At 40.7% G+C, this 27,671-nt stretch overlaps 1 protein-coding gene and 1 pseudogene across 2 annotated transcripts in view; one reads left to right on the forward strand and one right to left on the reverse strand.

Moving 5' to 3' along the window:
- Positions 1–13,336: 13,336 nt before the first annotated feature.
- On the reverse strand, positions 13,337–14,736 carry LOC117098512 (annotated as a pseudogene). The gene has a single exon (XR_004443438.1). The product of XR_004443438.1 is annotated as an uncharacterized protein C9orf66-like (transcript).
- The window catches only part of DOCK8 (dedicator of cytokinesis 8), a 245,598-nt gene continuing 231,682 nt past the window's right edge, over positions 13,756–27,671 (forward strand). The window contains exon 1 of the mRNA XM_033237174.1: positions 13,756–13,870. The gene's annotated coding sequence lies outside the window, so the exon portion shown is untranslated. The remainder of the gene's footprint in view (positions 13,871–27,671) is intronic.

Raw genomic sequence — 27,671 nt, forward strand, 5'->3', positions numbered from 1 at the left:
GCCAAATTCCATAAAAGAAAAGTCTTTAGTGCATATTATTTATTATTCAGGGTGTAGATACTATTTTAACTTCCACATTCTAAATTATAGTGTGGATATCAATCTATGAAGTAGGTGCTGACAAGTTTTCAACATTATTTAATTTTATGGTAAAGTTTTAAATTTGAATTTTTATTCAAATATGAACAAAAAGACCATTTTATTCTCAGGTAAAAAATCTATCACGCTTTGATGCTTTTCACTTTAATTGAAAAACAAACCCATTATATAAAGTACAATGCAAGAAATATTCAGAAAAGTATTCGTGATCTCCAGTTGTTACTGTACCTAGATTTTTCTTGGGACCTATATGATAAAATTTGTCATGATTCCTGAAGAAATAGAAGTTCATACAACTGTTATCAGAATTTATATAAAATGTTTCTCAGAAAATGTGGTTTCTCCAGCTCGAACATTCTATGACTCTAAGCCAACTTGAAAGAGCAGATTGATGGGATAAAACACAAAGTATGGAAATAAATAATAAACTGCTTCCCTGAAAAAGCCTACCTCTGTACATTGTTTAAAAATTGGAAAATATCCAACTGTTTAGAAATTGGAAAAAATCCAACTTCTGTTTTCTGACATTCGATGCAAGTCATTAGAGTAAGGTGAGAATCTTCCTATGGATTCAGATTGAAATCAGGGATGGTGTAGGGAGGCCATAGTCAATCTCTGAGCTACCCTTGAGGGAAGAAATTAATTGATCAAATATTAAGTGCCCAAGTATATTCATATGATGGCCACCATCCAGTAAAGAGAATGAACAGTCTCCAACTAAAGGCAACAATATAGATGAATCTCAGAAACATGATATTGACCAGACAGAAAAGATTCCACTTACATAAACTTCAAAAGAAGATAAAACTGATCTATGGCATTAATAGTCAGAACATTCATTATCCTTGAGGGAACTAAACTGGGAAGCCACATGGTAGGGCGTCTGGAAGCTAGTAATGTCCTGTTTCTTGATCTGTTATGTTGGTGTGTTTATTTCATTAGATTTATTGAGCTATACACTTACCACCATGTACTTGTCTCTGTATGGTTTGCATTGAAATAAATTTTACCAATAAAATAAAAAATCAAAATAAAGTATTAACTGTTTACTGTTTTCCAATAATATACTCCTCTCTCCAAGAGGCCCCCAATACAGACAAAAGTGCCCTGAATTATGACCCCAAATACAACCTAATGGCAGGATATCTGAAACTATGGTAACAGGATGTTGGGGAAAAAAAGTTTCACTGGGATAATCAAATACAACAAAAGGGATATTCCAAAACCAGATCACCATATGCAGACCTTATCATGAAAATTCTGAGAACCATTTCCGTGACTATTGGATTACACAAGATTTTTGAAGAGATTTTTTGGGGGGAGGATTTTATCAAGGAGAATTCCCACTTTTGCTTATAGGGAAGAAAAACAGGGAAAGGCTGCTACTTCTTCCGAGGCTTCTTAAGATACCTTTCAGAAAGCTTAAATGACCATTTTCATGAACTTAAATGGAGCTGGAAGACCCAGAGGATACTGCCTGACTCTGGCCCAAGGATGTTAACGTAGCCTGGCGCACCAGGGTAAGGTGGTGTTGGAATCAGCAAGGCTTCTCAGGCCAGGAAAGTCATGAGCATTTTCAGTAGAGCAGATGTGTGCCATGTGGGAGAGATCCAGCCAAGGGTCATTTGGGGTTCTGCCCAACACAATCACTTAGAGAGTAGAGGGCCCTACCAGCAGGAAACTAGATGGGGGCTACAAATACATCACAAGTAAACACCAAGAATGCATGCAACTAGAGATGCATGATAGGAGAGAAGTCTTCAGGAAAACAGTCTTCCAAAGGACTCAAGCAAGCCCCAGGAAAAGTGTCAGTTTTGGACAGCCACCAGGCATAAAATGTGCAAAACCGGATTACATCAGTGTCCATTCTGTAAGAGCTTTCTTGTTCCTTACCATTCCTCCAATAGCAAGAGGTCAGAAACTGGTGGGCCAGCTGGGATGGGAGAAGAAAAGAGAAATGACACAAAATGGAGAGAAAACACCAACCATACCTCCTTTCCTCTCTTTCCCACCACAGGTGGACAGCCTGAAGCACACACCAACTGGGGGAAGGTTTGCCATTAAAGATAAGGTGGAGTTTTGATTATTATCTTGGCTAGTAAAAGTCATGGGGTCTGCCCACTATCGTATGGGAGGGGCGAGGATTACACCTACTCAATGCGCTTTGAAGAGGCACTGGGAAACCATAATAAAGATGTGGGATTTTTTCTTTTCTTATTTTCTTTGCTTTTGTTTTGTTTTGTTTTTGAGACAGGATCTGGCTCTGTGGCTTAGGCAGGAGTGCAGCAGCACCATCACAGTTCTCTGCAACCTCTGTCTCCTGGACTCAAGTCAACCTCTCACCTCAGCCTCCTGAGTAGCTGGGACTACAGGCGCATGCCACCACCACGGTGGGCTAATTTTTTTATTTTTATTTTTTGGTAGGGGTAGGGTTTTGCCACATTGCCCAGGCTGGTCTCAAACTCCTGGGCTCAAGTGATCTGCCCCACTCAGCCTCCCATAGTGTTGGGATTACAGGCGTGAGCCACAATGCCAGGCCAAGATGTGTTTCGATTTTACCTACTAGTAATGCATTCACTGTACGGGTTACATAGACATTTACATTAGGATATTCAGTTTTTTAAAAGTTTATTGCTAAACGATGATCTACTCCCGGAGAGAGAACCGTTTCAGCATCTTAAGTTCACAGTATGCTTTACTATACCACCACTAAGCTCCCCTGTCACACTGTGCTTTTCCTTCTGAGCTCTGTTCCCCATGTTAGGCACCCTACCTCTCAAAATACCTACTTATTTGACCCTGTGCTTCTCTGTCTGAACTCTGTGCTCCCTGTTAGGCATCCTACCTCTCAAAATACCTACTTAACTGCTATTTTTGCAAACAATTCCTCTCAACTCTGTTCAAATAATCCAAGCTAAAATTCAAGTTAATAAAAGTTTTTAATTACATCTTTTAGGAATATTTTCCTTTTATTTCATGACTGTCAAACAATGGTTCTCAAACTTTAATATGTAACAGAATCACTTGAGGAACTTGGTGTACCTATAAAGGCCAATGCTTCATTTACTTCAATGAGTCTGGGTCTTTGGATTTGTTATCAGTTCTCCAGGCAATCGTGATACTGCCAAAGTTTGAGAGCTTCTGTCTTAAAAGACACAAATTGCTAATGGGTGGGACATAGATTTGGAGACATGGCAGTCATGTCCGCTGGATCTAACATCCAGAGTTGATCTCTTACTGTACATCATCATCACGCTGCTAAATAGTTCACAAGAATCACAGAGATCATGCAGTCGGATTGTGTCATGGTATCATAACCAGTCTCTGCTCCAGCCCAGTCAATTGAGAGTGATGAACAAGAGCAACATAGCTTGCTTTTTCCTCTCTGAAAATGTCCTGGTGCTTGTCATGGTCTCTGAATTGTTATGGTGTTATGTAGGGAAGTGAGTTGGGGTGAAGTGAGCCGGAAGGCTATTAAAGAATACTGAAATGGGAAAAAGGCATTTCAAAATATTGTATAAAATTTGGTCTGATGCTGAGAGACAGCAGGGACCAACAACATTTCTAAAGTTTCTATAAACCTGCCTGGGCTTTGTTCTCCAAATGGTTCAAGGTATTTAGGGAGATTATAGTTACTTAAAGACAGATGCCCCGAAGTAGTCACATATTACTTAAAAGATGAATATAAATCAATAAGGAAAACACTAAGACCCTAATTGACAAGTGGGAAATGACATAAACACACACAAAATAAAATATAACTAAGTAGTGAATTAATATGGAAAAATATTCAACTCACCTGATAAACACTTACATAAAAATATTTTGAAGTGTACTTGTAGCTTATTAAAGTCGCAAAAATGAAAAAAACTCAATGAGGGCTCTATGAAATAGAATTTCTTATAACCTTGCTTATAAATTGGTACAAACCAACAAAAAACAAAATTATGTTTGTAATATTTTATCTTTAATTTTTATCTTGAAAACATACACACCATGAATTTCTGCTTACTTTTCATCAAGATTAACCAATTATTTTATTATTATTATTTGTAGTCTGATTTTAATAGAAATTACTAACAGCAGCAGCAGCAGCATCATTATTGATGACTCCCTAAGAGTAAGATGTAGACATCATACTGTTCTATCCCTTTGCCCTAAATAATTTAGTGTGTATCTTCTAAGAATAAGGATATTCTCTTTCATAAATGTATTGCTGGAAAAAGGGGTCCTGATTCAGACCCCAAGAGAGAGTTCTTGGATCTCACGCAGGAAAGAATTCAAGGCAAATTGCAGAGGGCAGTGAGAAGAGAGTTTATTGAAAGTTACTCAGTTACAGAGTAGAGCATCCTCAGAAAGCAAGAGGAGGAATGCACCATATTTGTTTTAAAACTCTTCTTATATAGAGGTCTTATCTAAGTAAAAGTAAGCTAAGTTATGTCTACGTGTGGGTGGGCTGACAGCATGACAAAATTTAGTACCTTGTTAATTTAAAGAACATTACCCTTGGGCATTTTAGTGGGTAAACCCATCAAAGCATGACTATAATCACCTTAAAAGCATACATTGCTATGTAATATTGAGGCATCTAGACATTCTGCTGTTGGAGGAATTTGTCCTTGCAAGCATTACTAAGCTGCTTCCTTAGCCATAAACATCTTATGACCATGGGATGTGACTGGCAAGGAATGTGCCTTGCTAGCTTTAAGATGGAGTTTATTTTAAATTGTGTCACCCTGGCTCTCCTACACCCCTGTTTCCCTAACTGCAGTATGAGTATCAAATTCAGGAAATATAACGTTGATACAGTGCTCTTATCAAATACAGAATTCATATATAGATTTTGGTGGTTGCTCCAACATATTATTTATAGCATTTTTTTTCCTGATCCAAGATCCACTTTTTTTTTCCTGATCCAGGACTCCTCATTGCCTTTAGTTGCTCTGTTACTTTAGTCTCCTGTAATCTGTACCAGTTTCTCAGACTTTCTTTTTCTTTCATGATGCCGACATTTTTTAAAGAATATAACATAAGTAGTTGTTTAGTAGAATGTCCGTCAATTTAAGTTTGTCTACTATCTCCTCATGATTAGATTCAGGAGTTTTGGCAGGAGCTTAGAACTTTTGACCTAATAAATTCTACTTCTGGGAATCTGTTATGAGGAAATAATAATAAACATGTAAAAAAAAAAGTGTATGACTCTAAAGCAACACAAATGTCAACTAGTAATAAAAATCACAGCCAACATGTCCTGAGAGCATACTCAATGTCTAGTAGTATGCTCTGTGCTTTATATATATTATCTTAATCTTTTAAATAAAAGGTATAGGTATGGCAGCCTCTTTTCACTGCCTACACAACTCTTCTCCCTTTTGTTCCTCTTTTGTTTTGGCAGCTCAAGAAAATGAATCACCATAGTTCTGAGCCAACCATGGGTTATCCACTTTTCTCAGTGAGATACTCTTTCTTTCCGAGCATCCGTTGCAGCCGAGGATGAGCATCTGACCCATTTCCGGCCAGTGAACACTATAGACAAATTTCCTGGAGGACTTCTGGGAAAGATGGAACCTCCCATGGAGACAGCCCTGGCCTCTTCATTTCTTCCATTTTGTGATGCTGTGGCTGCTGGGAGTTGCGGGAGCCATCTTTTAGCCTTGAGGTCATAAGAGTGACGACCAAAGGCCCATGTGCTGAGGATGGCAGAGGGAAGGGACAGAAGGAACCTCAGTTCATATGGCACTGTTGAGTGGCTGGCCCAGTTCTGCACCATCTTATCTGCCTTACTTAGGTAATAAATTTAGATGTTTAAGCCACTTTCAATAGGACTTTCAGTACGTTGCTGCTATAGACATTACTAATGGATACAGGTAGTGATAATAATAGAAACAGTTACTTGTCACTTAGCATAAGTGCTTTATATTATTTAATCTTTACAACCATCCTATGAAAAAGGTGCCACTATTAAGCCCATTTGATGCATAAAGTTTAATACAGAGACATTTAGTAATGTGCCAAAAGTCATATAGCTCATAAGGAAAAAGTTAGGATGTGAATCCAGGTCTTTGGACTTCAGAGTTCAAACTCTCAACCGCTGCATTATCCTGCCTCCTCCTAAGGAAGGACATGGCCATGTACATTATGACATATATGGCCAATGGAAAATTAGTAAATACATGGTGAGAGTCAGCTGAAATGCTCGTAAGAAGGTATAATTATTTCATTTATCTGCTTTCTTGTGCTCAATTTTACTAGTTAAGTCTCTTTGCAGCTTACTAATTTAAGCAAAAAAAAAATTCTCAGAAAGCAGAATAGTGGAGTTGTCATAAGGGCAGACTTTAGGGTCAAATCTCCTGTGTTTCAGTCCTGATGCCACTAATTACAAGCTAGGTAATCTTAGGCAGTTTTCTTAATCTGTGCCTCAATTTCCTCCTCTGTAAAGGGGAGATAATGGCAATGCATTTCATATTTGTAAAATGAAGATAAACTGAAACAATACATTCTTAAATAATACTTGGCATACAATAACTACTCAATTAATATTAGCTTTTGATCAGGAATCTCTCTTTTTCCTACCTCTTGGCGCTGCCTTCTTCCTGTCTCAGGCAGCTACCCTGGTGGTGGCTAGAAGGCCACGAAGTGTCCAGGTTTACATCCTCTTCTATTTTATTTGCAACAAAATGAGAAAGTCTCCACTGCAAATGGTTCCAGCAAGAGTTCTGGATTTGAGGCTTACTGACTTTTATTGGTCCTCTGACTTAATTATGAAGGACAGGGTGGCCATACGCTGACAAGCCAGGCTTAGGATGGAGACCCACTCTTGATGCCTACAGTGAAGGCAGCTCCATCAAGACCATCGTTTGAAAATGGAGGAAGCATCTTTTTCAGAAAATGCAGAAAATGCAGATGCTACTCCCAGAAGTGGGAGAAATGGATACTGAATCAACACAGCAATATGTGCCTGCTATAACCACCTAATCCACAGAACTAGTGGTGACATGTAAACACACACAACAAAAAAGAACAAAATAAATATTTGAGGTCATCAAGATAATGGGTATAAAATAATAAATACAGAAGTAAGATTAACACAGAAAATGAATACAGCTAAATAAATATAAAATGCAAAATTGAAAACTTCCCAGAAATGTGACTGTAGCATGAAAGATTAAGACATTTTTCATTTAAAAAAGACTGAAAGGAAATATTCCAACATGCTGACAGCTTTGTAATGTGCCTGGAGGTGAGAGGTGGGTGGGCAGGAGTTTCTCTCTTAGCATAATGGAGGCCAATATTATAACTTATAAAAAGTAAGGTCAAAATAAATGAATGGGAAGAATATGATTTTTATATATATATTTGATGGGGGTCTTCAGAAGGAAATTAATTTTTTTCCACAACAGAATGTTATCCGCAGCCTGGAATAGAAGCCCACCACTGGATCTCCCCAAGCATAGAACAGAGCCCAACTTTCCCCTCTGTAGGACCAGCAGAAACTGGAAGGGGTGGATAGGGGAGTTCACAAGATTTGGTGACTGCCTGGGAAATTGTCCAGACATAAGAACCAGCCAAAGGATGTGTAGTGGAAGGTTTAGGGAAGAGAAGACAGACTAATGGGCCAGTGGGTAAATAGAGAGGCCTGAGGAAAGTGCAGGGGGAAGCTGGGAGTCAGGAGTGAGGCAGTGACCAGAGGCATGCAGGCACTCAAATGAGGGGCAAAAGTGACCAGACTACACGATCATCTCTTGACTCTCTGTCCCCATGATTTCTTTTTCTCTCCATGAGATATGACTTTGGGAAAATTGCCTAAATTTTTCCACAAAGAACTATGTGTTTTGTATTAGTGTCCGATGTGTGAGCTCAGGGTGAGAAAGGTGGAGCTGACAGTGCCAGGTCTAGCAGACATAATGTTCCCCACCCTCTGCCCCGCACCCTACCGGGACCAGCAGCATCCTCACTGTGGACTGCCGGTAGCAAGGCCTCCCCCAAGAGACTATGACCTAGATATAGAAACAGCAATCACCATGTGTGGGTTTCAACAACTTGTAAGATCAAGCTTGAATTCTTTAATAGACCCTCACACTCAGGCCCTGCCCACCTCCAGTGCTTTATTTTTGCTACTCACTTCACTCTGCACCCCTGGGCTCCCATCATTCTTCTAATTCTCAGGATAAGAGGCGGCGTCCCCTGTCTCCCTGCCTTTGCACAAGTGCTCCTTCTGCCTCATGAACTTGCTTAAGACCCAGTTCCAATGTTACTGTGCCGGTATAGTCATTCTTCCTCAGCGTCAATCTCTCTGCCACCAACCTCTCCCAAGAACAAGTCATTTCCTCTCTGTCCTTCCTCACTTTCCCAGACTGTTATATGGCAAAACGTTCCTGGGCTGTCACCCAGAGCCTGAGCCTCTTCTTTCCTTCTTTACATGTGTCTCATTCCTGGATTGTGAGTTCTGGGAATTCAGGGAACAAGTATTTTTTGTTTTGCCCCTATTATCACCTAGCCCAGTGCATGACATATGGTAACCACTTGCTAAAGTTCTGGGGGAATGAACAGAAAACACGTGGATGATAGAGTGAACTTATTCACTCATTAATGAATTAATCCAAAATTCTTTTAGTTATAAAATGCTATGGTACAAATATCCTATTGAATATGCAATAGCATTGTACATTAGAATATATTCCAAACTCTATATTTAAAACAGTAGTATGTATTTTAAAAAATATATATAAAATATAAAAAATCTGTGTATATATCTAAAACACAATGATAATTTTTTTTTTTTTTTGAGATGGAGTTTCGCTCTTGTTGTCCAGGCTGGAGTGCAATGGCGCGATCTCGGCTCACCGCAACCTCCGCCTCCCAGGTTCAAGCGATTTTCCTGCCTCAGCCTCCCTAATAGCTGGGATTACAGGCATGGGCCGCCACGCCAGGTTAATTTTGTATTTTTAGTAGAGACGGAGTTTCTCCGTGTTGGTCAGGCTGGTCTTGAACTCCTGACCTCAGGTGATCTGCCTGCCTCAGCCTCCAAAAGTGCTGCGATTACAGGCATAAGACACTGCCCCGGCCTCAATGATAATTTTTAAAGGAGTTTGCTAATCTTTGTTCTTTTCATATTGAAAGATTTTTTTATGACAAAACAAGGAATGACATGAAGAAAATTAGGAGCTACAATTTCTAATGTCTAAAGTATGGCTGGGGTTAAATACCTGCACTCAAATCTTTCTGTGTATTTCACCAATTGTAAGACAACAATAAAGATACCTACTTGCTAGTAATAATGTATGTGGTGGTTTGATTTTTCAAACTAAGAAATAAATACAAAACAGAGTTGAAAGATATTCATAAAAAGGCATAACTAAAATAAGAGAATAAAAGAGTAAAAACTGTCACTGTCTCCTGGAAGACAAGTGAAACTTGGCCATTCCCATTCGAATTCACTTTTTCATTCATTTATTCAATAAATACTTTTTGAGCACCTACTATGTGCCAGGCTTCTAGACACTAGAGATAGGGCACAAATTAACCAAACAAAAACCTCTGCATTGATGGAACTGTTATTCTACAAGCATAAGAGATAATAAACAAATAAATAAAATATATAGTATGTCAGATGATCATAACAGCTATGGAGAAAAACAAAGTTGGAAAAGGAGTTAGAAAGTGTCAGGACAAGGGAAGGGGGCATTGTCATGTTAAGTAGATGTTCTTGGAAGGTGACATTTGAACTAAATCTGGGGAGGTCCTGGGTGGTTTTGGGGAAGAAGGAAGGGGACATGAAAATAATCACACTTTTTTTTTTTTTTCCTGTAGTCCTGTCCTCAGGATCTTGCATTCCACTGGGCTGTTTTTATTGGTAATGACCCATACTTGTAACTAATTAAATGATACTGTAGACTGAAAGAGATACTCCATCCAACAGAGATGGAACATGACAACTTGACTCAAACCTTGAAGGATGGGGAGAGACTGGATGTCATGTAGGGGAAGGACAGCAAGAAGGATAGCATAAGCAGGGGGAGGCCCTGGGCAGAGAGGAGTAATGCCTGCTTTAGGGACAAGCTGGAGATCTTCCCTGCTCCAACAGAAAGGTAAGGAATAAAGTTGGTTTTGTGAAGTGGGCATACAAGCTAGCGAGAAAAGGTCACACTTGGTCATAGAGGCTACAGGAAGCCACAAAAGCTAAATGAGCAGAGAAGAAATATGATGAAACAGGCATTTTAGTAAACTTCATCTAGTGATGGAATCAGATTAGATAGGAGAAAGAAGAGGTTACAGGCAGTGAAGCCATTTAAAATCTTATTTTTGTTATCTAGATATTAATTTGTAAGGGCTAGACCAGAATGAAAGCCACTGTGAGAACAGTGATATTTACAAAGAAGTGATATTTATAAGGAACAAATAGCAGACCTTGGTAGGTGATTAGATCTGAAGGACACAGAAGGAAAAAAAATTAGAGCTGACATATTTCTAAAGTTCAGAGAAAGGCAAGCAGATGGAGTCATTCCAAGACACAGGCCTCTGTGATTCAAAGACAGTGTGACTTACTCAGGATCACACAGTTAGCAAAAAGCTGAAGCCAGAACCCAGATTTTCTGCTTTTCCCTCCACTGGATGACTCCAAAGTTTTAAACCTGGAAAATGAGGAAGTAGTGTGCCACCACTGCCCCCCAAAAAATGAGTGATTATGGAGAGATAGCTAGCTTCCAGTTAAGTAAGGTAGATGGAGAATTTTAGTTTTATATTGAGTTTGAAGATACTAGAGTACAGAAATCTGGGAAATAGGCAAAACTTTAGGATAGGAAATGGCTCTGCCCTTACTAGTTTGTAATCTTGCTCAAGTCACTTAACTTCTCTAAGTTTCAGTTTCTCCAGTTGCAAAGAGGTGTGTGTGGGGGTTAATGTTATTATTTAATGGTTGCTATGAATTAATTTCTATAAAGGACTTGGAGCAGTACCGGTGCAGGATAAGTGTTATTTAGTTGTTTGTTAAATAAAATAGGTAAGATGCAATGTAAAGAAAGAGGTTGGCTTTCTGGGGAGGTAAGAAGATGTGGGGAAACTAAAGAATTTAGGATAATTGATGTATGGTCTGAGATAGAAGTCAAGGAAAGAGTTGTATGAAGGTGAAAAACAAAATTGAATGACACAAAGATACAGAGAAAGAGTAAGGCCAAGCGAGACCATCAGAGGTGGAAAGAAGGAGACCTCTGAGAGTTCACTCTGGACAGGGAGCTGATAGTGAACAAAAGAGGCAGTGAGAATGAGGAAGAAAGGCACTTGGATGGCTATTTGCCAGCGATATGTGAATGTATCTAAGAGCAGATCAAACTTGAAAATAGGCATTTGACTAAATTAATGGATAACACATTCATGGTGAATTGTTAAAAGAGTGTTAGGGAAATCTGGAGACCATTCTAACCATCAGGAAATTGACAGCACAGAGGATAAAAATGCTGGCCTGACCTTCATGGTTAGGTACCAAACACTAAATCTATTGCAGTATGATTTGAGGTAAGATGGAAGATTTTATGATTCCCACATTCACCCAAAAAGTTTCCTTGATTGCAAATGCTGAAAATTTGAGATGCTCTCATTACATTTTATTTATGTTTGTGTGAAACAAGTATATTTTTGTTCCATGTGAAAGTGTATGTCATAAACATTCAGAAACTCAGAGGAGTTCATCTGAAAGGCTGACATAGTACACCGCTGACCGAAGCCTCTGGGGCAAAATGTTTTCCATGTATCATTCGTTGAGTCTCAGTTTGAAGAAGTACTTACACATTTGTTCTCTTTGTATTTTGCTATCCAAATGTTTGCTCATAAATTCCAATTTAGTAAATAAGGAGAATTTTGAAAGTCAGAAACTCTAAATTTCAAAAAAGCTTTATTTTTCTTTGGGTTTGTTTTCATATGTAGTCTATTGTAGTCTATGTAGTGAAATTTGTCTTATATGCTTAAAAGGGCACTGATATTTGGTGGGGGATAGCAGGGGTGTGGAGTTACCTAACCAGTACTGAAAAGTTACTAAACAATCTGACACAGCTGAAACCAGAAAGGAAGGCTATGTCAGGAAAAGATTGAATATAATCCTTAGGCATTTTAGTATTAGGTTACAAATTAGGTTGTATTGGACTGGCATTGTCCAATAGGAATATAATGAGGCCCACAAATGTGAGCCACATATGTAATTCTACATTTTTAAAAATGAAGCCACATTTTAAAAATGGAAAAACAAACCGGTGAAATTAATTTTAATAATATATTTTTTATATCCAAAGTATCATTTAACATGCAATCAATACGAAAATCATTAACAAGATATTTTGCATTATTTTTTCTGTACTGTCTTTAAATTCCAGTGTGTATTTTACACATCCAGCAGTTGGCAATTCAGACTAACCATAATGCCAAGTGGTCAATAGCCACATGTGGCTAGTGGCTATCATATTAAATAGCGCAGATTTGAACCCAAAATACTTTGCTTTGGCGTTTTTCCTTTTTTGTTTTTGTTTTTTTTTTTAGACGGAGTCTTGCTCTGTGGCCAGGCTGGAGTGCAGTGGCAGATCTTGGTTCACTGCAACCTCTGCCTTCTGGGTTCAAGTGATTCCCGTGCCTCAGCCTCCCGAGTAGCTGGGACTACAGGCGTGCGCCACCACGCCAGGCTAATTTTTTGTATCTTAGTAGAGACGGGGTTTCACCACGTTGGCCAGGATGGTCTGGATCTCCTGACCTCGTGATGCGCCCGCCTCTGCCTCCCAAAGTGCTGGGATTACAGGCATGAGCCACTGCGCCCGGCCTACTTTGGTATGTTTTAAGAGCAAGTTGGTAAATGGGGGCATTATACGAAGAGTACTCTAGTACAGCACAGGTTAGAGCAGCATGCCAGCAAATTGAAATGGACATTGGCTTTTCCACTCCAGTCAACACTGGGACTTTTCTGTTTGTATCTTGAGTTTGAGGCTGGGCCTCTTAGTAGACCTCAGTCTGAAACTGAAATAAACCTGGACGCAGTGTACCCTTGAATCGCAAGAATGCTGCATTCAGTGTTTGTCCAGAGAAAAGCATTTATGCCAGGTTGTAACGAAAACATTTTTTGAGAACTCATAATGTTTATTCCTTGGATGAATCCATTATATTTATTTAGTGTACCAGGAAGGACGATGGGCATATTGCTTGCAAAAGTTGATTTGAACTGATAGATTCCACTAACTTTTTTTGTCTTTTTTTTTTTTTTTTGTCTCCCTTCTTCGAGAATGGGTGTCAACCCTTAATAACACCTAGTCTTAAGAGTCCCTGGGTTGATTCCCGACCTCGCCAACTTTGTGGGGCTTCCACAACTTGCCCACATTCCCTGGCAGTTTCTGGCAGATGGAGTTTCCGGCCCGCGCTCCTTTCTGCGAGAGGTCGGTGGCCCTGGGCAGAGCGCGCCGTCTGACCGAGTATCCGGAGGCCAGTTCCGCGCTGGGTCCACGCCCTCCTCGCCCGCCGCTGCCTGCGTGCCAGGCCGGGTGGCGGGGCTGGCCGTCGCTGCTCGGAGCTTGGGCCCTCCCCCGGGGTGATTTCAGCGTAGAAGGTGGAAATGCGGAAGTTTCCAGGGCCGACTGACAGATGAGGCTTGCGCCTGGCTTGGCATGCTCCGCGGCGACTCTGCGGCGCGCCGGACCCCAGCTCTCCGCACCCCGCGACCCTAGAAGCCACCGAGCAGCCGGCGGGCCATGGCCACTCTGCCCAGCGCAGAGCGCCGTGCGTTCGCGCTCAAGATCAACAGGTAAGACGCCCCCCGCGGCGCGGCAGGTCGCGGCCGGACATCCCAGCACCCGCGTGGCTCGGAGCATCGCTGCAGGGGCCGAGGCCGGACGAGTCCCTTCGCGTCCGCTGCAGGGCGCGCCTGAGACCTGGGGCGCCCGGTTCCCGAGGCTGCAGCGGTGGAGCAGCTGGACGCGCGGTGGCTCCTGCGCTGGGCCCGGCTAGGTCCTCCCTGAGAATCTCGGTGCTCCTGGATGTTCTCAGCCACCGGGGATCACTTCCACCTGGGATCGCTTCCCCGCACAACCTCGCCCGCTCCGCCCTCCAGGTTCTTACAGGTGGCCGGGCCTCAGGAGGGTGATAGGCGCCGGGGTAACTGTATTGGGCACGCCACGGAGTGTCCCATAAAGGGTTCCTTTCTTTGAGGCAAGTCTGAACGGAGGGAAAGAAGTGAAGGGCTAAAATGAGAGTTGCGTTTGAGGCAGGCTGCAAGACTTCTGTTGTCCTGAGCAGGGCTCTGTCCTCTCCTGCTTCATTATTCCAGAGTTTGGCTCCTGGTGGCATCGCTATTTTTATACCCTGCTCCAAAGGAGCCATGAAGTGGAAAAAGTGATTTTTAAAAAATTTCCACTTAAATAAACCAAAAGGAATGGCCTGTGACTGACATTTTGAGATTTACAGGACTCCAGCAAAAAACTAAGGAATGGGGAATCCCAACTCACCATCCAATTCCTAATCAAAGTTGTACAAACTAAATGTAAGCACATTTACTGCTCAAAGTTCTCAGTAAAGGTGCTTTAACTGCAGTTTTTCCTCCACTGAAAACTGCTGACCAGTATTTGGGACATTTTTGTCTTGCCCTGAGAAAGCTAGACTGTCTAGTTAAAAAATAATAGGAAGCTCATCCTGAAGTGTCAACTTATTCTGTTGCCCACGGGGCTGTCCGATTTGTTCATCTTCATTTAGCTGAGCCTGTGAAAGGTGGATTCCACTGTAGGTTCTTTGTGCTGTTAGTGTGTGAAGAGGTTTGAATAACGAAGAATTAAAAGCCCAGAAAAACAAGGAGGTAAGGTCTTCTACAGGGCATATTGAGCTTTATTACGATTTTATTTCCACTTGATATGTAACTGCCAGCAAACTGTTTCTCTTACCTTACTATTTCTTCATCTGTAAAATGAGTTTAATTATTTATATGTTTTGCATATTAATGTTGGAGACCAAAATGTATAAAGAGACTGGGCGCCATGGCTCACACCTCTAATCCCAACACTTTGGGAGGCCCAGGTGGGAGGATTACTTGAGCCCAGAGTTTGAGACCAGCCTGGGCAACATAGGGGGACCCCTGTAGCTACAAAAAATAATTTGAAAACATTAGCCAGGTGTGGTTGCATGCACCTGTAGCCCCAGCTATTCAAGAGGCTGAGGCAAGAGGATCGCTTGAGCCCAGGAGGATCACAGCTGTGATCATGCCATTGCACTTCAGCTTAGGTGAGAGAGTGAAACCCTGTCTCAAAAAAACAGACAAAAACAAAAACAGAAACAAGGCATGAAGTATATCAGGGATCTCCCTATGGGAATTTTTTTCTACATTAGGGTTCATAACTGTTGCATGCCATGAGGGGCAATTCATTCAGGGAGTATAGGGAATCAAACTGAAGTTACTGATGGGTGTATTATTTGCTGTAGCTGCTGCTCCTCTGTCTTTGTGAATTTTAGGTCAGGAAGTGTGACTTGGGCAGAAAGATGTTAGAAAGTATGGAGTTGGGCAGGGTTGATCTGGGGTGAGTGGCCAAGACCTGGAGTAATCCTACAGGCAGTCTTGCAAGCAACTTTGGGAGTCGGTGTCACCTGGAGGTTAAGAATAAAGGCCCTGGTTAGTGTCTGATTTTCTTGCAAATTGGCTCTCAGCTATGAAGTCACTGTGCAACACTAAACATGTTACTTAACTTCTCTAAGCTTTGGTTTCTTTATATGTCAAATAGAGATAATCATAGTACCTACTTCTTATGACTGTGGGGAGGATTAAATGAATAATAGGTACAAGGTCTGAATTGCCAAGTGCTCGATGTGTAAAATACACATTGGAATTTAGAGACAGTACAGAAAAAATAATGCAAAATGTCTTGTTAATGATTTTCATGTTGATTGCATGTTACTTGTAGTGTCTGGCTTAGAATAAATGGTAAATAATTCTTAGTTACCATCATTAACATTACAATCAACTTCATTGCTGTAATCATCTCCATCATCACCATCTTTGATAGCCTAAGATAGAAAGGTAGGAAGGAAAGCTGAAGTTGGAGAGCTTCAGGCAGAGATCAGTTTGGGTTGGGTATGGAGATGCCAGTGGCTGGCTGGGAGCTTTCTTGGGGTCAATGTTTCCCCTCATGTGCCTTTCATCGGGTGCTGAGAACACAAAACACATTCAATGGAAGAAAATATGTGATGAAATCTGATCAAGAAGAGCCCCCTCAAGTTAAATAAAGTATAAAAGGTTTTATAATCCTCAGGCAAGAAAATGGATTGGAAATTCCTATTCTTAGAGTTCTGTTTTCCTCTTTGAAGCATTCTATGTATCGTGTGGGAGAGTTATGCTAAGGAGCTTGGCAGAAATTGTTATTCAAAGGAGCAGATTGATAAGGACATACCTAGTATTAATATATCATTTAATTTCACCATTTATTATTTACTTATTGTGTCCCAGACACTATGTTACACAGTTAATGGATTTTATGATTAAATTCTCACAAAAAGCCTATCAAACTCATGAAGTCTTGTACAGAAGAGGAAAAGGAATCTCAGCGATATAGCTTCACAAGGCCATGTAATTTTTTCAAGAACAACCAGCAATGGCAGAGCTGGGATTGCAAACTGCTCCAAAGACTGTGCTCTTAATTGGGCCTGTTGTTATTTTGATCCATGTATCCCAAGAATTTCCTTTAAAGCAAGAGGGGAATTAATTTTTTAAAAAATCATCATTTTGGTAGCAGCATTGGCAAAGTGTTCTGTTTCTGATTAGTGTATAATATATAAACATTAACAATGTGATGTTTTGCAATGTTGAAGGTGGAAAAGAAATGTTTTCCCTTGCATGTCTACCTATTATTTTTTTAAAATAGATCAAATTCCAAAAGTAAGAACTGTGTTGAAACAGGCCATTAGTACATTCAGCATGTGCTCATGAACACGAGTAAGTAGTAAGTAGTAGTAAGTTCACCTTACTACTCAGAACGGTGTAAACTATCCCTTAAAAATATTTGTGGGATAAAACCAGTATGCTTCCTGTTAATGAAGTATTCAAATCTGATATATTAAAAATATTATTTGTAAAGAGTTCAGTTCTGGTCGGGCGCAGTGGCTCAAGCCTGTAATCCCAGCACTTTGGGAGGCCAAGAGGGGCGGATCACGAGGTCAGGAGATCGAGACCATCCTGGCTAATCCGGTGAAACCCCGTCTCTACTAAAAAATACAAAAAGCTAGCCAGGCGAGGTGGCGGGCGCCTGTAGTCCCAGCTACTGGGGAGGCTGAGGCAGGAGAATGGTGTAAACCCGGGAGGCGGAGCTTGCAGTGAGCTGAGATCCGGCCACTGCACTCCAGCCTGGGCGACAGAGCGAGACTCCGTCTCAAAAAAAAAAAAATAATAAGAGTTCAGTTCTGTCCACACCAGTCTCCAGAAGGAGTAAGTAGACTATCTCACTCACAGTCTGAGAAGAGGCCCACAGTCTTTAAATTCTGTTGGCACTGGCCTCTCATGCTCTTATAAGTTCTAAATTTCATGTGTTGTAAGCCATCATATGGGACTTGTTTTGTCTTGAGCGCCAAGTGTAATTGTATAACTTGTTAATGGTTAAGCATTCCGCTAGAACCCGCAGCTCAGGAAGGTATAAGAGAAAGGACCTATCACTGAATGTTTCTGAGGTAGAAAGGTGAAATTAATTTTCTTGTAAGTGCTATATACTTGTCTTCATTTCCATTTTATTGTTGCTGACTTGTGGGCCAAGGAAAGACTAGATCTAAGTTAGGTAGTTCATAATAACGTTTACGTTTGGGATTTCAGGCGCTGCTGCATTAAATGTCATAACACGGTTACTTGTAGGAACATCCAGTCTTGAGTCTTGTTAACTGCCTTTTTTCTTACTGGAATTTAGTGCCTTTGTAGATTATAAAAATTATTACTAATACTCTGAAAATTTATTAAACAAAATCTTAGTGTCTTTCAAATATAAAATAGATGTAAAACTTGATCAAATATTAAAGTAAAATAAGAACCTTGGATAAAGAGGACAAAAGTGTCCCTCTTTATCCCTCTTGTGGACAGTCAGGATTGAAAGGAAGGAAAAATAATGACTTACACTTCTAGAATGCTTTCTATATCATAACTCATTCACCTCTATGAAATAGGAGCAGTGACTATCTCTGTTTTACAGATGGAGAAACTGAGTGCAGAGAAGCTATAGAAGTTGTTCAAAGTCACATACAACTAATTAAGATCAGAGCTGAGATTCAAATGTAGGCCGCCTGGCTCCAGAATCTTCTCTTTTAATCATTATACCATGCTGTCATCTCAGTTTTATTTTAAAATAATAATAAGTGCTACATATTGTACTAAGAACTTTATATACCTTCATCCTTTCAAAAAAGGAGCAAACAGGGCTGGGTGCAGTGGCTCACACCTGTAATCTCAGCATTTTGGGAGGCGGGAGGATCACCTGAGGTCAGGAATTCAAGACCAGCCTGGCCAACATGGCGAAACCCTGTCTCTACTAAAAAATATAAAAATTAGCCAAGCGTGGTGGCATGTGCCTGTAATCCCAGTTACTTAGGAGGCTGAGGTGGGAGAATTGCTTGAACTTGGGAGGTGGAGGCTGCAGTGAGCTGAGATGTGCCACTGCATTCCAGCCTGGGCGACAGAGTGAGACTCTGTCTCAAAAATAAAATAAAATAAAATAAAATAAAAAAGGAACAAAGTATTAGGCATAATAATCACCAGCAGAGAGTGATTTTATGAAAGATAAAAACAGAGTGGTAAGAAGAGAGAATAAAGTTACATAAAGATAGCATTTAAGAACAACCATAGGCTGGTCTTGGTGGCTCACACCTGTAACCCTAGCACTTTGGGAGGCCTAAGCGGGCAGATGGCTTGAGCCCAGGAGTTGGAGACCAGCCTGGGCAACACAGTAAAATCCTGTCTCTACAAAAAATGCAAAAATTAGCCAGGTGTGGTGGCTTGCACCTGTGGTCCCAGCTACTTGGAAGGCTGAGATGGAAGGATCACTTGAGCACACGAAGTTGAAGCTGCTGTGAGCAGTGGTTGCGCCACTGCACTCCAGCCTGAGTGAAAGAGCGAGACTCTATCTCAAAAAAAAAGGAACAACTCCAATAATTTTGGGCATAAGGACCAGAGCACAATGAGCTACAGAGAGCTTTCTGAGAAGTATTTGCTAATTTTATCTGCAAAGATAATACAAGCATAAAAATATATGTATTCAAATGTATAGATGTGTATCTGCAGTGAAAGCAGAGCTGTTGCTCGGTAGTAGGGGTGGCTGGCAGAGTGAGGTAGTGCGCTTTCAGGAATTGCTTTATTTGTCTGATGTGTTCTAGACCAAAGACCAATAGAGGTGCTTGGGCAATCAGACTCAGAATTTTTTATCTTTCACATTTAGAATCGGTTCCTTCCAGATTCTTGGAAAAGGTCCATTTGTGCTTTAGGCATCTAGTGCTATTCTGAAGGTTCCTTACAAAATGTATACCGAAATAACCTTCTACCAGGGTGAATGTTCTTCATTTGGAGTTGAGTTCCGACCATTTACATATATTGATGAAGCTAATGTTTACTTCTTCACAGACCAGTGGAAAGAAAACATAACATGTAGTTACCCAGGGAGAGATGAAGAACTCAGGGGACCAGGTCTCCCATCTCAACTCCCCACAAAGCTAGTGTTAGAATAGGATGATGTTGAAAACACCTAAACTTTACATCCTCTTTAAGGGACCATGAGAAGGTAGGGGTGTGACCATACTCAGACTTCTTGCTGAGAAAGCTAAGAAACAGAAACACTTAGTTCTTTTCAGTGGCAGGTGCTTATTAATGTTTGGCCCATTTGATAAAGGGTTAAAGCAACATGAATATGCTACCCCTGTTCCCACAAGCATCTAGTCTAATTTCTTTCTTTCTCTCTTTCTCTCCTTTCTCTCTTTCTTTCTTTCTTTCTTTTTTTCTTTCTTTCTTTCTCCTTCCTTCCTTCTTCCTTCCTTCCTTCCTTCCTTCCTTCCTTCTTTCCTTCCTTCCTTTCCTTCCTTCCTTCCTTCCTTCCTTTCTTTCTTTCTTTCTTTCCTTTCTTTCTTTTCTTTCTTTCCTTCCTTCCTTCCTTCTTCCTTCTTTCTTTCTTCTCTCTCTTTTCTTCTTTCTTTCTCTCTTTCTTTCTCTCCCTTCCTTCCTTCCTTCCTTCCTTCCTTTCTTTCTTCTTTCCTTCTTTCTTTCTTTCTTTCTTTCCTTCTTCTTTCTTTCTTCTTTCTCTCTTTCTTTCTCTCTCTTTCTTTCTTTCTTTCTCTCTCTTTCTTTCTCTCCCTTCCTTCCTTCCTTCCTTCCTTCCTTCCTTCCTTCTTTCCTTCTTTCTTCTTTCTTCGTTCTTTTCTTTGACAGAGTTTCACTCTGTCACCTAGGCTGGAGTGCAGTGGCGCCATCTCGGCTCACGGCAACCTCTGCCTCCTGGGTTCAACCGATTCTCCTGCCTCACCCTCCTGAGTAGCTGAGATTACAGGCACACACCCCCACGCCTGGCTCATTTTTGTATTTTTAGTAGAGATGAGGTTTCACCATGTTGTTCAGGCTGGTGCAGTCTAATTTCTTAGCCAGTCAGCAGCAGAAAGGCTCTCTGGGCTCTAGGTAAACACATGAAATTTGTGTAGTGTGTTTAAGTGCGGTTCCTGTGCTTCTGGAGTTGGCACAGTAGCGGCACCATTTGCTATATCGACAACGGGCGATATAGACCAAAAACAGATTGACACCTCTGGAAGTATATATGAACACATGTTGATGCAGTGTTTCTGGTGAAACTAAACAAATTGGTAAAGTTGGCCTAGGGTACAAGACATTATGTCATGTCCCACTGCATTACGATTAAACACAAGATTAGAAAGGAGAAATGATGGCAATAGAACCAGAGTTTCTCCAGCTCTCTATTCTCATGTTCATCATCATAGATAGGAAAATGCAGCCAACCCTCCTCATCTGCAGGTTGCACATCCTGGATTCAGTCAACCACAGATCAAAACTATTTGGAAAAAATGTAGATGGTTGCATCTGTACTGAACATGTACAGACTTTTCTCCTTGTCATTATTCCATACATAATATAGTATAACTATTTATATAGCATTTACATTGTGTCTAGAGATGATTTAAAGTATTCAGGAGGGCTGACCATGGTGGCTCACTCCTGTAATCCCAGCACTTTCGGAGGCCAAGGTGGGTGGATAACTTGAAGTCAGAAGTTGGAGACCAGCCTGGCCAACATGGTGAAACCCCATCTCTACTAAAACTACAAAAAAAAAAATTAGCCAGGTGTGGTGGCAGGTGCCTGTAGTCCCAGCTACTCAGGAGGCTGAGGCAGGAGAATCACTTGAACCTGGGAGGTGGAAGTTGCAGTGAGCCGGGATCGCACCACTGTACTCCAGCCTGCATGACAGAGCAAAACTCTGTCTCATTAAAAAAAAAAAAAAAATGAACAACTCTGCATGTAAATCAAGATAGAGCTACATTATACTTTACATAGGCTGTATAAAATCCTGTTGATTAGATGTAAAATGATTTATTAAATTAATTTTCTATTATTGGGCATGAAGATAGGTTCCAGGCTGGGCCCGGTGGCTCATGCCTGGAACCTGCCTCCCAGTGCTTTGGGAGGCAGACACAGGAGAATCAGTTGAGCCCAGGAGTTCAAGACCAGCCTGAGCAACATAGTGAGACACCATCTCTACAAAAAGCAAACAAAACATTAGGCAGACAGGGTGGTGCATGCCTATGGTCCCAGCTACATGGAAGGCTGAGGTGGGGGGGGTCATTTGAGCCCTGGAGTCACTTGAGCCTCAGGCTGCAGTGAGCTATGATTGCGCCACTGCTCTCCAACCTGGGCCACAGAGGGAAACCCTATCTCAAACAAAGAAAAAAACCAAAAGAGATAGGTTTAACTTTTCACAATAGAGTTTGATGGAGCAGTCTTATGTATCTTTTTCTGTGCTAATGCAAACACCTTCTTACAAATTTCTAACAGTGTAGTTGTTTGGTCATAGGAAAGAAACATTTTTCAAGCTTTTGACTGCCAAATTGACTCGCCGAAAATGTATACCTGTTTCTGCTCCTACCAGTGGCCCTACGAATGCTCCTTTCCCCACATTCACACCCCCACCGAGTTTTATCATTCTTTTAAATCTGTATTTGCCAGTGTTGACCTCTTCTCTTAAATGCCTGTAACCTCTTCCTGTTTAGCTTCTCTCCTAGGTCAGAGAGTGAAGTCTGAAGTCATTCTTTAGGGATTAAAATAGTCAGGCATTTCTCCTTTTTTTCTTTGCCTTACATGCAACCATAAATGGTGAGAACCTCTATCCTTTTTTGCTTTCTGCTTCTGTTCCTTTAATAGGTGGATTAATGATAAAGGTAGATTGTTCTAACAGCTTAGTTATTTCTTGATTTTGTTGTAAACTCTAGCTGCCAGACTGTAAACTGTGCTTTTTACTTTGCTTAACAATGTCATTCAATCCACCTCCTGCTTTGGGTGCCTAAGCCATAGCCCTTTCAAATAAAATAGCAAACGGAAAATCAGAATCCCTTTCTATCACAAAATAAGATTCCAGATTACATAACTCACTGTATGTGTTTTCACTTGGATGAGAGAATGGAGACTGTAGACCCCTTTCATACTTATTTTTAACGTTCCTTTTCCTCTAGAATTGGTTTCTGGGGTAAAAGGAAACAGTAGTACCACTCTGCTCAGAAACCTCAAAAAACTTCATGACTTCTATCATTTTCATCAAAGGGGAAAATTGATTGTTCTCCTGTGATACAGACCAAAAATACAAATAGCTAAACTGGAACTAGATTAAGAAAAACAGAAATTAATCAGCTCCACCCTCTCACTCCCATCTCTTCATAAGTTAGTAGGCTTATGAGTCCTAGGCTGCTTAGTTCATTCATTTATTCACTCATGCCAGCCATTGAGGGTTATTGTGTTCTAAGTGCTGTGCTAAGCCCCAGAAATACAAAGACAAGTGAGTCATGGGCCTACCCGCAAGAAGCAAGGAGATTTACTCAAAATTAAGAACTGGAAAAAGAAAGGCACTTTCCCTGGGCTCGTAGCCCTCCATGACTTCAAAGTATTCCTCTGTGGGGTCATGCCACTAGGGATAATAGCATTATCCAAAACATTTTTGGAAATCCTTTTAGAATTATTGTCAGGGACTGCAGTACATTTATTTTTAAAAAGAAGCTTGGTGGTTTAAAATCTTTTTTTTTTTTGAGGGAGAATCTACTTTATTATTTGAAAAGTTTCAAAAAATATAGAAAATACAGATGATAAAATGGCACGTATCTAAGGGTCCACTTAACAGAATTAATACGTTAACATTTGTCACTTTTGCTTTAGTTGTTTTTTTTTAATTAAAAAAGAGAGCATTACAGATAAATGTGAAGTCCCTGTTATTCTGTTGCCCATTTCTGTTCTCCCTGCTGCTCCCGGAGAGTACTAACACAAAGGTGTACTTTTGGGATGTGAGTGTGTGTGTGTGTATATGCATATCCATAAACAATATATGGTATAGCTTCTGGAGGGAGCCAAAGTCATTAGCACTCAAGCAAGCCTATTAAATAAAGTGATACCAGCTTGAGTTAAAGATAAGATATTGCCGTGAAATAGTGGAGCTGATTTTTAGGCACCTTGTCAAATAGTTCTGAAAGTAATTGCAAAGAGGAGTTCCAAAAGTGAGTTCAGAAAGACAGCTTTATCAGAATAAATTGCATGGTCCCACATACAGGAAACTATAAAGAACAGCAGTTATTTAGAAGTGTTCATTCTGACAATGTTTTTCAATTATTCCTTAATATGATAACCACTTACTCGTTTCCTGAAATCACCAGGAAATTTTTCAAAAAGATTTTTCTCTCTCAATGAATGTACCCACAATTTGCATTTGACTCAAGATAAACAGTTGAGTCGATAACATGTTTATTTTTAAATACACGGTTTTAAAACACAGAATAAAAATTCTACCTCATTGCTTGGAGACTCAATTAAGGAAAGTATGCACATTAGCAAAAAGAAAATGTGATATTTGCTCAGAAGTCTTGAAGTGGATATTTTGGCCTTCGTATGACTGAATGGTCAAGCTTGACTCTCCTGTTTGCTCAGGGAGGCCCAGTCCCTCTGCTGCCACGGGTAGAAATACTTTTTCCTAAATCGCTGCTTCATCTCACTGCCATACAGAGCAATATTCAGGGCACAGCCAAAACCTTCTTTAGCAGACCTTTCTGAGTTCTCTCTACTCAACTTTCTGCTGTGTAATATGAGCACTCTAGAGAAGTTGGGCTGTCCTCAGGAAATTACACTTAGGGGTCTGTGGTTCCCCAGGAAGGCAAACTGGAGCTCCCTAAGGGGTGCTAGTCATCATACGGCATTTACACTAGCATTGCAGTCCACTTTCACCTATGCAAGTAGAAAAACTCAGGCTCAAAGTCCACTGACAATGCAGGAGTCCCTTATCTGCTGGTTAACATAAATGTTGTTTTAAGATGATGGCCATCTGTTGTCTGTGGGAACAAGATATCACCCACCTGTTGGCATGCTGGCTGGTTTAATATCTTACTCTTTCATTCCAAATAACTACCTGGTCTCACAAATCCCTTTAGATGGGGTATCCAATTTGCCTCCTGTATCTTATTCTCTGTCCAATAATGTCATTCAAATCAACAAGATATTTCACTGATTGCCTGTGACTTTCTCTAGGTATTATGGGAGATTTAAAACGCAGACAAGCAGTCTATGCCCTCAGAATCCAGCTGGAGTGAGTGGGTGACTATAAATGCAAAAGTTAAAGAGCATGGGGAACAGTGTATGATTGTGTGGCTGGGGAGGGGTAAGGACAAAAACTCAGAGAAAGAGAGAAACCTGTAGCCCTGGCTACAGTAGGGCAACACCTCTAAGGAGATGAGTCTCAGCTGGGCCCTGAAGGGAGGTGACTCACAGATGAAACAAACATGGTGGGAAGAATAGTTAGCAGTGTGCAGAAGGCATTGGAAGGGATTCCAGGGGAGGACTGAGGAGGGAGCCACAGTCATTCTGATGTGAGGTAGTGAGATCTGGGATTAGACTGGGTCATCAGAATGGAAAAAAAGGGCCTGCTTCTACAGACAGTTTAAGGGAATCAGCTGGATGTGGGAAGCAACTACATACTTATTCATTCACTTCATGCATATTGATTATAGCCCACTATGTGCCTAGGACTATTCTAAGTGCCAGGGATAGAGTCATGAATAAGATAGATAGACAGGGTTCTTGTTCTTAAAGAAGTAATATACCAATGGGGAGACAATGAAGAAATAAACCAGTAAATAAACAAGGAAACATCAGATAAAATAAGTGTGATGCAGAGAATGTAAAAGGGCCACTGAGAGGGCATGGATTCTTTAGATAGGATGGTCAAGGAAAGCATCTCTTAGAGAAAACCTCTGAGCCAAGACCAAGCAGGGGAATGACCAAGCACATGGCTGAGGCAGGAATAAGTTTGGTGTGTTGGAAGAAAAGCAAGAGCTGGTCTGTCTCTAGTGGAATGAATGAGGTGAGAAGAGGAGAGCTGAAGAGGGAAGTTAGCAAAGACCAAATCACATAAAAGCCTTAAAGGCAATGGGAAAAATTTAAATGTTATTCTAAGTGCAATGGTGTATTAGTCCATTTTCATATTGCTATGAAGAAATACCCAAGACTGGATAATTTATAAAAAAAAAAAAAGTTTAATGGACTCACAGTTCCACATGGCTGGGGAGGCCTCACAATCATGGAAAAAGGCAAAGGAGGAGCAAAGGCATATCCTACATGGTGGCAGGCAAGAGAGCATGTGCAAGGGAATTGCCCTTTATAAAACCATCAGATCTCATGAGACTTATTCACTATCATGAGAAGAGCATGGGGAAAAGCCTGCCACCATGATTCAATTATCTCCCACGACATGTGGGGATTATGGGAGCTACAATTCAAGATGCGATTTGGGTGGAGACAAAGCCAAACCATATCAAATGGGATGGTTTATGGAGCAAGGTATGATGTGATTGACTTTTGTGTTTAAAAGATCTATTGTACCAAGAAGTAAGGAGTGGAAGCAAGGAAACCAGTTAGGAGGCAGTGGAGAATCCAGGAGAAAGATATAATGGTAAAAGTAGAGAGCAGAGCTGAGAAGGAGAGAAACAGTCAGCTCTGGGATACATTCTGGAGCTAGGGCTGACGAATTAGATATGGGGTGGGGCAATAAGAAAAAAAAAAAAGAGAAATCAAGATGTCTCCAGGGTTGGATATTGATGCTTTTAAAAGAGATTGAAAAGATTGGAGGAGAAGCAGGCTTTTAGGATGAATCAGGAGTTTAACTGGGGACATATGGAGTCTAAGATGCAGTTAGACTTTCAAGTAGAATTACCTACTATGCAGTTTTATTTAGGAATCTGAAACTCAGGGGAGAGGTCAAGGCTGGATATTTAAATTTTCAAGTAAATACCAAACATATTTTTACATAAGAAGGATAAAATATTGAAAAGATTTTGATAAGTTTTTAATAGCCACAAAGCTATATGTATAATATGGTAACATTTTAATTAAAAAATAAATATGGCCGGGCACAGTGGCTCACACCTGTAATCCCAGCACTTTGGGAGGCCGAGGCAGGTGGATCACAAGGTCAGGAGATCAAGACCATCCTGGCTAACATGGCGAAACCCTGTCTCTACTAAGAGTACAAAAAATTAGCTGGGTGTGGTGGCGGGCACCTGTAGTCCCAGCTACTTGGGAGGCTGAGGCAGGAGAATGGCATGAATCCAGGAGGTGGAGGTTGCAGTGAGCCACGATCGGGCCACTGCACTCCAGCCTGGGTGACTCAGCGACACTCGTCTCAAAAAATAATAATAAAATAAAATAAATATATGCATAACTCTCTACAGAGATAAATAGATCAGTACATATGACAAGGAGAGAATCAGAAGGACATATGCCAATGTGTCATGAGTGTTATCCCTGAGTAGTAGAATTATTGATGACTTTTTTGTACTTGGGACATGCATGTATGAGTGTAGATATGCATGCATACTTTTCCTCAAAGAATACTTTTGTAATTGGAAGAAGAAGCAATTATAAAATAAATGGCACCAGGATTTCCATCCTGGTCAAATGGGATAAGGATGATGCCAATGAGAAATTATGAAAATTGGAAATGAGAATTAGTTTTGAGAGGATGACTTTTTACTTCCCTCGTAGAGGTTTTGTTTAAGACGATGTAGTAGACTGTACATTTACATGTATTTGCTGTCCCTCCCTATGGGAGGATTTTACTTTTCACCCATTGAAGGTGATGTGGTCACTTGGAGGTGAAGAAATAGTTTGGGCTTTGTCACATTATCTTTCTCCTATTCTAAACAATCTGCAGTGTTCCAGATGGTGGATGATTTGTCATCCTGCATCCTGGAGTAAAGATGATTAAAGCAGAGCTGCAGCTGCCCTCTGAAGGTCTTTGTTTTTATAAACCACTGAGATTTTTGGATTGTCTGTTATCTCACCATAACCTAGCCCA

This window comes from Trachypithecus francoisi, unplaced genomic scaffold, assembly GCF_009764315.1.
Source record: "Trachypithecus francoisi isolate TF-2019V2 unplaced genomic scaffold, Tfra_2.0 Lachesis_group16, whole genome shotgun sequence".
In the NCBI taxonomy this organism is placed as follows: domain Eukaryota; kingdom Metazoa; phylum Chordata; class Mammalia; order Primates; family Cercopithecidae; genus Trachypithecus; species Trachypithecus francoisi.